We start from the raw sequence: 13,796 nt of genomic DNA on the forward strand, positions 1-13,796 counted from the left end.
TATTTTTATTATGTCATATTTTACTAGAAAGCTCGTTTCATTGGATATAAAAATCTTTTAATGAGTGCCATGGATTTATTCAATTAAAATAAAATAGAATTGTGTATTTTTGTCAGCTATAGATGATTTACCTTTTATCCCTCTTCTTAGTACAATAAACGTCGATTGGATAAACTTGAATAATATTTTGTTAGGCAAGGAATAGTTAATATGAAGATGAATCCTGCAGTTGCAAGAATGAGCTCAATACCAAATGATTTTGGGCCTTTATCTATTTCCCCTTTTTAGAGGAAAGGTTGAGAGATACAACAAGGCCCTTTATGTACCGAGTGGCTCATTAAAATCTAAACACTTTGAATTTTTAAATTAAAAAATATACCATTTTTTAATTAAAAATAGAATTTCAAGAACATTAATACTACAAAAAGATGTGTGCCTGAGCACACAAGGGCAGGTAAAATGATGTGCTCATGCAACGGGAGAAGGCTTGCGCTCACTGCAGATGTACTTCTGACATGGTGTCCCAGTGATGTTTGACAGTAAATTTATGGTACTGGATGTTTAGATAAAGGCGACTCTAGGCCTTCCCCTTGACATGAACCCAAAAGGTGTAGTTAATGAGGTTGGCATATTGGCTGTAGGGGTGTCAAAAGTGTCAAAAATAGTACAAGATGACTCAAAAAACTCATCCAAAACTGTCTAGCAAAGGATCATATGGGTTTCTTTCATTGCTGCTGTTAATGTGGCATCTCCTCTCTCATAAAGCTCTTTCCATCCACTTTTTTATAGCTGTCTGGACATTCTAGTATGAAACCCTGAGATCTCTGTAATGGCTCTTCATTATGGACTTGAAGGAATTGGCCTGGACAGTTTTTTAACTTCTCGGGATCGAGTTGGCCCTTTTTAATAACCCCTACTTTCTCTATAATGTTTTTGACTTGCTGACGGCGTAAACGGTGGTTCTGGAGATACCCAACTGCTTGGAATGCACGATTGGAATTCGATGATCACGTTCGAATGTCTTTTTTCGACTAGAAGGTAAGCTAGAGAGCTAATTTTGTGTATTTAATTGTTTATACTTTAATATATAGCAATAGGAATTAATATCAATCACTCAACTTTCATTAATAATTGAATTTGTAAGTGTTCATATTTCAATGGACCACCCGGTACATGTTTTTTTATATAATTTATTATGTGTATTAACAAATTGCAGAGGTTTGGAAAAAGTCTTTATTCTGCAAATACAAGTCCAGTCTCAGTTATTTGCACTTAAATCCAAAAACATATAAATATTTCTACAAATTCTAGTTTGAGTCTCAGATTTGTTCTGGTTCATTTCAATTCGCCAATAATAAAATAGTATCCACATTGGTAAGGATTTCTTGAATTTGTATAAATTATCTGTCGTTTACAAGTCCATTTGTGTGTCTGACCTTTCAACTGCATGTCAAGTTGTAAGTTTATGATCGCGACAACAAGTCGATTGGCAAGTCTTTAAATATGCACTCAAGCCAAAGTTGAGTCCATTACTCCTCTATCTTGCTACTTGTCTTTGTCTTGAGAGAGGATGAATTCTTGCCGCCTTTCTTTTTCCGTCCCAAATAAAGACTCACAAGGGAAAACTATTTTAAGTCCACATGAACAAGTACAATTACAGATAGGAAAAAAATTAAGTACTACTAAAAACCATGAGTTAATGTACAATAAAACACGAACTGTTGAGGAGTACCAAGAGGTTTGGAAAATAAAAGAAAAAAAGTAAATCAACACTTGGCATGAGTCGTAGAGAAGACAAAAAACATAAAATTGTATGCAATGAGATTACAATAGACTATCTCACAGTTAAAATTTACTAAAAATATCCCCGAATAGAGGGATCATTATATTTGATTCTGAAAGGATCCTAAGCTTCCAGACTACAAGGTAGGTTGGAGTTATATCCTGATCCCTTGTCAGATAACTGATAGAATTAGTTGAGATAATACCTTACCATATAATTACAGTTGGGACTAATCCCCCTTCTTCCTCCCGGGAAAGTAATGGCTCGCCCATGAGGACTAAGTCTGCCTCTTCAAGAAGTCTTTCGTTTCGTGGATGAACAAAGTAGGGGACAGGCGCCTATATTTGTTCCACCAAGACCTACACCGACAAACATTTGGTCCAAGCCAATGTTCCAAGTTTCTTGGACGTAGAGACGTGCCTCCATCCCAACTCACTCGACATGAACACCTTGGAGTTCTACGTCTAAAAATAGTTGAAATCTCTGGAAATGCCTTGAATAACAGCATCGTGTCTAAGGAAAAAAAGTTGTATCCTGCTAACATAAGACACCCCTGTGCCATTTTGAGGTACAAGATCGAGAACATGGTTCCAGCTGACGTCGACTGAATTATATACAATTATATTTCCATGTATATTGTTAAATAAATACCATAGACCTTGAGTATGTTTCTCTCGTTATTGATCATGATGAAGTCTAACTATGCTCAGATTTAAATATAGGAACCTGAAATTAGAGTAATTTGTGACTATATTGATACAATCACAAATTCATAAGATTTCAGTGTAGAAATGGACTGATGTCAAAAAATCTAATATATAATTAGAAAATATTGGTCGATCCGATATTCCAATCTGATCCAAAATTTTCGAAATAATTAGATGTACCATTATCGGGTTTTTTCCCGTTTACAGACAGATTCATATCCTATGCATAAAATATTTAAAATAATCAAAATATAAAATTAATTTCTAGCTTTTCAGTGACAAACATTTAAATTAAACTAGCCAATGGGATCAGACCGCTAATTTCGTAGTTGCAATAATTTAATAAATATCGCTCAATGATCTTGTTTTACGCCTTGTTGGAAAATGATCTATTTTATCGATAAAAACTCACATCTGAGAGTCTGTTTGAATAACAATATTTGCGTTATAAGTTACGGATACATCCCTTTGATCTCGGTTTATTTATCTTAGCAAGATAAAAAAAATCTGTTTAAAAAAAGAATGATTTAATTAGAAAATAAACTTGTCAAGCCGTTGTAATTCATCTTATCTTATCTTTTACCTAACGTAATATCTCTGTCGTACTCTTTTTAAGAAGTGCATACGTCAAAACAGATGCATTCATTCATTCATAAAAGATTAAGTATTTCCTTGCTAGAAAAATTGAACAAAAACTTAATTTCCATTCCCTCCTATTTTCTGATGACATCATATAGAATATCGGAGCAAATATTGAAATCGCTGAAAATTTTCTTCAACATAGAAATGATGGAAATATTGGATATTTAGGCTAATATATCGGTTTTTGATTTCGATCCGAAATATTATCCTACGTCTAAATCAGTGCCACATTATAATGTTGGCGCCCATAGTCATAACAAGAGGTCCAATTAAGTCAGAAAAGTTACCAATTCAATAAATAATGAAAGTTCCGTGATTGAAATTAATTTATATTTCGATATATTAAAGCATAAACAATTAGAAACAAAACAAAGTAAATTTCAGCTTTCATAAAAATTGAAAAACGGAGGAGTTAAAGAAAACATGCCAGGCAAAGCCCTTATTTATAAGGACCTATGGAGATATCAGGAATTAAGACCAGACCGTCCAGAATGCTTTCAAAAATTTAGGTGGAAAGAGCCTTGTTAAGGCGGAAATGCCACTTTAAACACCAGTAATGAAAGAAACCCATCTTTTCCGTTGCAAGACTAAGTAGAATGAGTTTTCAATGAGTCTTTTGCTCTCTTTTATGACATTTGAGCCCTAAGGCCCTAATGCAAAGTCCTTCGACTACAACTTTTGGATGCATGTCGAGTTGAAGATCTGCATTTTCCGTCATCCAAACTGAGGCTCTCAATGCCACTGTCAGCCAACACTGGAATTCCATGAAAGAGAACTAAATACGCAGTGGGAACCAGACCTTTCTACCACCGCCTAAAAACCATAATTCCCACTGAGGGTGGCTATACTAATGGTTAAGAGAGCTCAGACATATATCTATTTATTGTATTAATTTTGTTGAAATTCTAATGTTTATTTATAAATTATAAATTGTTGAAATTGAAAATTCAAAGGGTTTAGATTTTAATGAATTACTCATAAATATAAAAAACTTACTAATTGCCATATAAATAATGAAATATTACCATTAATTAATGGTTACTAAGTAACATGACTTATGTTTTTATTAAACAGGAATTTCTAAGAAGTGCAAATGATGAATTGTTCAAAAATCACAACTTGTACGTACAATTATATATTATCAATAAAACTCATTTGAGGAAATATAATGCTCTAAACAGGATATTCAAGTACATTTTTGTGTCTTTTATATTCATTTTAGCAATAATTAATTCCTCGTTAATTTTTCTATGACAAAGAGTCATGCATAAATGTTATAGGAAGTAATTTTTGTCTAGTAGTGAGTAATTACATATAAAACATAAATTATACAAATGTATAATCACTCATCTTGGCCAAATACCAATTTTTGTAACACTATAAAGACGGACTTTATTTATATGTTTCTACTTAGCAATGAGTATATTTTTTGTTTTACTATGTTTAAAATGGTTATACAATATATCTCAATATTGATTCGACACTTTTTGAAGAAACATGAATTTTAATTTTTTACAAAAAACAATTTGAGCTGTTCATTTGACTCAAGAACATTAATAGTTTGCTTTAATCATTATATGTAAATAAACAAAATGGAATCTTATGCGCAGATAATTAAGCTGTTGTTTTGTATTTAAAATATTTATTGTGATCAGTAAATTCCAGGAGCACAAGTCCATTACAAGAAATCCCAACGAAATAGCCCCAAGTGTTCGATATACAGGGAGCGGGGGTAAAATTGTCACCTACTTTAAACCTTGATAACTTGAAGACGACATTATCAAATAAAAAACCGGTTACCAAATAGGAAAGCTATTCTTGTCAGCTGACGATATGTAGTTCAGTTAGCATCATACCGTCATCATATGAGGAGATAAAGTGGAACGAGGAGCTTTCGAGGTCCGCCGTACTCATGGCATTGGTTAATAATGGAGGTAAAATCTCATATTCAACGATTGCTTCAACCTTAAGAGTGAATTTACAGACTGTTCAGCGTATCTGTAAGAAGCTAGAGGACACCTGGGATGTTGATGCCACCATAAAGAGGGCACCCAAGGAGGATGCCGCCGACAGAAAGGTCAGCGACACCGACTTTGTCGACAAGGTGAAGAAGATGGTTGAGGATGACCCTACCAGGTTCATAAAGGCCGGAGACAGGCCTTGGGTGTGGCAACAGGACTCAGCACCATGCCATGTGTCCAAAATCTCCATGCAGTGATTAACCGAGAACTGTTAACACGTCGTAACAAGGATTTGTGGCCTCCTAACTCTCCCGACCTTAATCCTTTGGACTATTTTGTCTGGGGTTATGTCGAGAGACATACCAACAGACATCCCCATAGCACCAAGGCCAGCCTGATGGACTCCATCAAGGAGGTATTCGGCAACATGGACAATGAGATGGTCAGAAGAGCCTGCCGCCGGTTCAGAGGCCGTATTGAGGCCGTTATTGATGCCAACGGTAATTATATCGAATGAATGGCTACTCTATACCTATATACTCGTCATAGAAAAAATGTATATTTTGTGTTGTTTTTTGTAGAAAAATATTTTAGCGACAATTTGATCCCCGCTTCCTTTATGTGGAAAGTTTTCTTAATTAGCAATTATGTTTGATATTTGAAAGTGATGGAAAATCTGATAAATGGTAAAATGGATAGCACCAAATACAAAAGTACTGTGGCCCACAATATTTTTAGGGTTTTTTAAAAGTTCCTATAGGATTGTAAATTGGCTGATGAAGCTCAATACTACACATCAAAGGTCACTCAATCATACTGAAGACTCTGTAATTGAAAATCATTTTTTTACACGGTTAGTTAAAACCACAAAAATAAAACATATTTAATAATATGATACGATAGTAATTATTTATTTCTTTTTACTTTTTAACTTTTTCAACTAATTCATCCAATTTACATTTATAAATATTAAATAAAAGACTAAAAATATTTATATGAATACTAACACGAACGCGTTATTTTAAAAATAACCAATTTTTATGTAAAATTCTAAATTAAAACAATCTACCATAAATACTATTTATATAATAGGTAAATTTTATTGTAAAACCTCCTTACTTACAATTTTTGTTTTGTTTTATGTCTATTTGATGTAAATATAATCAATCTGCGCCTCTTTTTGACACTCTTGAAAATCCAGCATATAATTAACCATGTGAAAATACTGATTTTAGTATATATAGAGCAATTTTATCAGATGTTTTACCTTGTGATTTATTTACCCTCATTGCCATTACTAGCTTGCCATGTTCCTTCTTGAAGCATTATAAAGATTGAAGATACAGACTCAGATTGTCTCGCTAATCCTCTTCATCCTTCATTTCAGTCAATCGTATTTTATATATGTTCTCCCCTTCTTCGCTAGTACAATTATTCTTTTTTGGATTTTATACTTTTTGGTGCAATTTGGAATCGACAAACAAAACATGAAAAAAACTTTGATACACGGGGAAACGATCTTGTTTGATGATTTGCAAAAAAAAAACTTGCCTCTCAGAGCCTAGAAATCTGGTTTTATCAGAACGGAACTTAGCCTTTCTTACATTATTTATAATTCTGAACAACTATTATTCTGTGTTTAAAGTCTGTATTTTGCTCCGTTTGTGAAATAAATGCATTTTTATCATTTTTTTTTCTAAACGTGTCGTACATCAGGCACAAAAACAACCATAAATTATATAGGATAGGATATCAAGAAACAATAAGTCCCTATTTCAAAATGATTTAATCACCAGGATATTGGAGATTTAACCAGGAATAATTTGTCATTTTTATAGTAAAAAAATTAAATCTTATTTTTTGATAAATATTTCTATAAAAAATAATTTATTTCTTGTGAATTTTGGAATCAAATAAGTACCAATTAGTTTTTGATGAGGTTATGTGTATTATACCAAATAAAAACCACAATAATATATTTAATAAATTAATATAGTTACCGTTTTACGTTAGAGCCCTAGCAATACAAAAAATAAGAATCCAAAAAATCAGAAGGAATAACAAAAAAACGGCATTTTAGTGAAACAGTTAATTAAATTCACTTAACCTCGATAAAAACTTGCAGAACTTTCTATATAAAATATTTCAGCAGCGTATGGAAAATTATTGGGAATAAAATCTAGATTTAAAGGAATAAAAAAAATACTTGTATTACGGGGATTTTGGTTTCTGTCGTCACCGAATCTAAGTAGCCTCTACAACTATGTGTATAAAAAAAAAAATCTCGTAATTTTACATCATATAAAATTGTAGTTAAATGCTACTACTAGTTTTGATAAGTCTTTTACGTTTATTTGATAAACCCATAAAGATTTTATGAGTTAAATATTGAACTTCAAATTTGTTGGGAGGTTTTGTGTTAATTATTTTTCTTTCACTCCATTAGTAAGAAAAAAACTTTAATTTTTAGTTAAACTATCATAAAATACTTACAATTCTGTCCACAAAACCTTGATCAGAAATCTACTCAATATTTGAAAAAATTGACAAAAACAAAAAAATTTTTTTTTTTTTGTCAAAAGCCAGAAACAACTACATATGAAATATGAATAATCATTTTAATTCTTAAGTGAAAAAATGCAACTATTTTATTTATTATAGATAGGTCAAACATAATTGTGTGACAATCCCAGGTTTTTTGAAAAATTGTTTTCATAAAAAAATAAAAGTATTTGAATAATAATGTTTGTGAAAGTTGTTTGACATCATGTCAAAGAAATTATTTAATCTTGTAATTATTGGCAACTGACAGCTTTTTCTCTCAAGTTTAGTTTGTTTCTTTTTTAATTTAATTTGCTACTTTAAGGCCAAAAATAAAACTAAATAATGTAAATGCTGCATTTTTCATTTCTTCATAAACACTTTGTAGGCCACAAACCATACATTGTTTTTTTATATGTCATTTTCATGTTCATCGGGGTAGAACAATCAGTAGCATACCATCTCAATCAAAGGACAAAATAAGATGATTTTTTGTATATAATAATATTATCAAATAAACATTACCTTTTAAATAATAGAATGGCGGAAGCAGTTGTAAAGAAGATAAAAACCCTTATTGATAAATGGGACTTCAAAAACCTCAATCTCTTAAATAAATTATTAAAATACCGATTAGTTAATCAATGAATGCTTAAACAACAAAGAAGAGAAAGCTGCCTGGAGTAGCTACATAAAGAGATCGAAGTAAAAGGGAGCAATTAAAAAAGGAAGAGGAAAGACTTAAGCTTGTATTTCATTTGTAGATGGTCATTGTGTGAGTAAAAATAAATATCTTGTCGGTTTGGTCCTCTAATTTATTAATTAAATAGATGAATCTCCTGATATATTCATTGTAGAGATGACTTTTACCCTCAACGTCTCTGACAATGACTCTTAATTTCGAGGAACATCATCAACATTATAATTCACCTCAGGAACATAAATATCAGATGGACCATTAAGTCCACACCAATCAATTTGTTAGAAAATAATCAGCCATTTTTATCCCTTTCATATGTAAACAAATTCACATTATATCCAATATTTTTACATTATCAATAACTTTAATTAATTTTAAATCATTCAATATCAAAAACACAATAAGAAATTGAAGTACGATTATATATTAAGTAATATGTCAAATTTTTGGTGAACAATTGTTGGTAATAATATACAAATAGGCATTGAAATGGAAGCTGATTATTTTTATTCCTAGAACTAAAACATGTTAAAAACTACACGCGCAAAAGTACTCTAAATTCTTAAATCCCCTACCAAATTTGAGTCTACAGTTTAAAATCGACTTTGATACTAAATCCCACATTTAAATTCACAAATGTACGATTATAGAATATTCATTTCCTTAATTTTTTCATTTATTTCTTTGGTTAAACGAGGTCGATCAACTTTCATTCAAAGTTATTATAAAGAAGATAATGTAGGAATCCTCTGAAAGTTCCTAATGTCATTTCAAAAAAATCATTTTCCTCTAGGAGCCAAGATTATGATAGATAAGATAGGGATCTTAGTGTTGGTATTGATCTAAACTAATGAAGAGTAAGATTTTGAAACTGGGAAGGAATTGCATTTTTTTTCAATATTATTCAAAATATGTAGGATATTTATTACGAAGTTTGTTTGTTTCCTCAGACTCAAGTTTACAATCAGAGGAGATAAATGAAGTTCACAAAGGGGAAATATTTTGAAGGTTTCTAATTTGGGTGAGGTACGGCTTGAATTCAAAGTTTTCTTAGTAACTCATCCTTCGGAAACATATGAAAGTGGGGTTTCATTATTTTTCCGAGAGCCGTTTAGATACTTTCGGACGTAGCTGCTCAGTAGTCACAACGGTAACTTGGTGCGGTACATATGTTTACTATGATTATTCCCTAACATAAACCAAACACTGTATTTTAAGTTAAAATGTCACGTTTCCTACTTAATGCAGTGTTACTGATTATAATTTAATATTTATATATTCATGTATTTTTTCAGGTATGAAGAATCTCTTTGATTCATTGAGTGAGAAAAAGTTGCCAGATACTTCCTATTCTTAGTTGTTAAGATATCATTGCCACTTTTTTTAAAGCGTAATAAAAACGATAATTACAAAAGGGGATTATGCCTTTAGTTCATGAAATGTTAAAATATTTTTTCTTTTCAGGTCTTTTTTCCTCTAAATTCTTCGGAGTGCAAAGATTTCTAAAGAAGACAAGCTTCTTAACTTTGCCTCAGATGATATCCTCAATATAATCCCCATTGATTAACAGAACAACCGAAAAAATATTGAATTGAGATTCCCCTCATATGGATTTCATTATTTTTGCGAATATACTAGGTCCAACTGAACTGTTTACAGTGCAAATTGTGCATGTATGTTGTACACAGTTTTTCAAAAGTTGTAAACCTATCCTTTTACATTGTAATTATTTTGGTGCAAAACCAATCAATCGTGAATCTGATTGGCTGATATTGAAAAAAAAAATCAATCCTCATCAAAACGTATAAATAGGATCAAAAAATTTGTCATTCCCTCAGACGTCATGCACCACTTATAGAATAAATTCAAAGTTGTTATTAAACACGGAACAATCACATTTCTAATTTATCAAGTTTTATCTTGAAAAATAAGATTATGTTCGATTAAAAATACAATTAGATTTAAAAAAGATTTATTGGAATCTGAAAAGATCGATGTAGAAAAGGGGTGATGAAATAGGAATTTCAACATCATCATCGCCTAGAAATTTTCATGACGATTTGAAAATGATTCCCTACAAGTTACAATACGTTCAAAACATCAATGATTGTACCAGACGGAAGAGAGTGGAACGTGAATTATTACATTTTGGACGCCGAGGACAAAAAATAAATTCTTCTATGAAAAAAAATTGGATTTGAACCATAAATATAATAGACAAAACGATCGGGTTCGGTACAAGTCCAATATTTTGTCCTTGGATGATAACACCATACCTGTTTTTATCAAGAACCGATATCTTATGGTCTGGTCCGGAGATTCCGGATACAAACTTCCCTAATTTTTCCTCCTGAATTTATCCGTATGAACCAGGACAATTACATTTCAAGGATTTTGGAACCTGTGGCCCCTCTATTGGTAGAAAGTAAGCCCTTGTTCATTTTCCAGCAAGGTGGGGCGTCCATACACACCGGACACCAAACTCAAGAATGTTAAGAACATCACATTCGATTTTGGGACAAAAAAATGTGGACACCTTCAAGTCCGGATGCCAATCCCGGCAATTATTTTGTATAGAGATATCTAGAGCTGTTGGTTAAAGACCGGCACTATCAAAGTTTGGATACTCAACGAAATGCTTTCGAAGCTGCGTGGGACGAACTATCCGAAAAAAATGATACAATGTTGTACAACATGCAACTCATTTCTACGTAGATTATCTTCCATAGTTTGGAATGAAGGCAAATATAGAGAATAAGTAATGCATAAAAATTATTGCTATTAATATACTGATACACTTTTACAAAAACTAAAAAACGTCCTTCATAGACCCGTCATTATAAAAAAATCATTAAATTTTTCGAAAAAAAGGAAATCTTGATGTTTTTTTCATTAAAAACATCTTTTTATTTTGTAAGTTTTATAGATAGTACAAATATTTTTCAACAAAATGTTACAACCTTTTCTCTAACTTGTGTCATTGCTTGAGTAGTGTGGCTCCAAAACATGCTACCAATAAATAAATATTCTTTATTTTTTCATTTGTTTTTTTAGTTGTTTTTTCGTCAACAAATTTATTATTAGTAAATTATGTATAAAAAGAATATACAAAAATCAAAAAATATATATTCTTTTATTCTTCAAATGTGATCATCAAAAACTTATTTAAAATCACAAAATAGGACAATATAGAAACAATTTGTACTTAAAATGGTGTGATTTACATTCTATGATACAAGTAATTTCTAAATATAGTTGTACTAGGGTAAATTAAAAAAATAAAATAAAGTACTTATGTTATTTAACTAGCTTCAAATCAAAATTAGATCTTTAATGTAACAAAAATATATTTGTGTGCTAAATTTGTTATCTAATGAAGGTTACTGAATAACGAGATGGTTTGGGAATTGACTTGGATTTGAGTATTGGTAGTACTGGTAGAATACTTTTTCATAATTTTACATTAACGTATATATATTTTTTTTTTTAGTGTTCATTTAACCCATCAGTTGGGGTTCCACTTATTAATATTAGTAAACATTACAATAATACACTATCTGACCAATATAATCTGTAGTTTTTATATTATATTATTAATTTTAAACTTTATATATTAAACTTTTTATATATTTGCCTCATTTTTGTCATTATTTTATCAAATATACTGAACCTATATGGGGTTTTAAAACTTTTTTACTATCTCATAATTCATAATGTTACTAATCTATTCCAAATTACAGAAAATAAAGTATGTTACAAAAGATTAAAGATTAATAAGGCGATTAAGGCCTTAAAATGTCTTTTTCAAATAATATTAAAGAATAACTTAAAATGAGGAAGTTTTATGTAATAATGAAGATCTTAAAGAATTTTGAACAAAAGAGTCTATTAAAGAAAAAGTTAATTTTAAACGACGTACAAAATATAAGGCCTTTGTTTTTTAATAGGAAAACCTATCTATGATATATCAAAAATTACATTAAAGGCAATAAAAAAATTGGAAGAAATATATATTTATTGTGCACAAAAAAGAAATTATATGATTTTCAGATATGAAAAGAAAAGAGAACAGGGAGTGTGAGCTCTCCTTACAAATATTTGATAATAATTTGTTTCTACTTTATTTATGTCGAAACGGATTAAATTATATCTTGAAGGCAAGCTGGAGTTGTATTATTTTGATTTCTTTGAGTAAATTATTATTTATTGTGAATTGCAGAAAGTAAAAAAAAAAAAATACATTCCCAAGATCGTAGACGTACTTATAAAGACTGTTTACAATGTCAAAAATACCATGAACATTTTAAACTGTCTTATGAGCATTGTTGTATCGGTCCTAGGACTGATTGCCTTATTCGTCTTCTTTTTTTTCCCTTTGAGTCTTTTTATATATCGGTTTTATCTTTTTTAACATTCCATAGTCCCAAAGACCGATACATCGGTCCTTTAGCTATTTATATAGATATAATTTACTCATAGCTAGGATTAAACAATATTTAAACGAACAAAATAATAAATGATAGCTAGAACGTATACAAATAAGTTCTAGCCACACACCTCCTACTTTAAAATTTAGCTACCTTGTCTCTTAAAAGAGGTTATTTTGAACAGCTGAAAGTACAAAGTTAGTAAATACATCATTTCAGCTGGTGTACTTACACTCAAAGAACGACAAAGACCGGTCCTCAGGCCAACAAATTTTGATTAAGACGAACTGAAAGAACTGTAGTCCATTTTTTTAGGCATCATAAATCTAAGATCAAGAATACTTATTGCTGTAGGTTCCTAAATTTTCTTTAGTATAATTCTAAAAATAACCATTGTTACTTTTTCCTTATTATTAAGTTGTTGTCTTTTCAATTGATCAAAAAATATTATTATTTGTCTATCTTATTAAATGAATTTGTCATTGACAACATAATAAGGCATATCTAACAAGAAATAAATAATACACTATAATATTCAATTAATATCTTAAATAAATACGTAATCTAGATCATGTTGTGAGTCCCCAAATTTAAATGAAGACTTTAATGACAACTACTTCAGATTAAATAACCAACCAAGGCTTGTGAACAAAACACAAAAATTGAACGGTGTTTTATGGAACGTGCCTTCAATGTACAGAACGGCATTTTTTTTTTTTTTTTAATGCTAAAAGTGAGGTTTTAGCGTTCCGTTCCCATAGGTCAAAGTAATTTTGAAAGGGGTGTTGTAGTTTACTCGACTATGCAAATTCAGAGGCAATTTTTGAAATTGGAGAGGACCTAAAGCCTCCTCCCCTGCAGATAATTTATTAATTTCCTAGCTCTATAAAAGTGGCGGTGAATTTTGATTACTTTAAGTACAATTTGCGGTGCCTTTAATGGATTAATCACACTCATTTGTACATTGAAATGAACAATAATTTGTTACAAAATGTCTTCCATTTTCAATTTTGAAAAAACTATTCGAGCTTCCTT

This window comes from Lepeophtheirus salmonis, chromosome 10 (assembly GCF_016086655.4).
Source record: "Lepeophtheirus salmonis chromosome 10, UVic_Lsal_1.4, whole genome shotgun sequence".
Taxonomy (NCBI): Eukaryota; Metazoa; Arthropoda; class Copepoda; order Siphonostomatoida; family Caligidae; genus Lepeophtheirus; species Lepeophtheirus salmonis.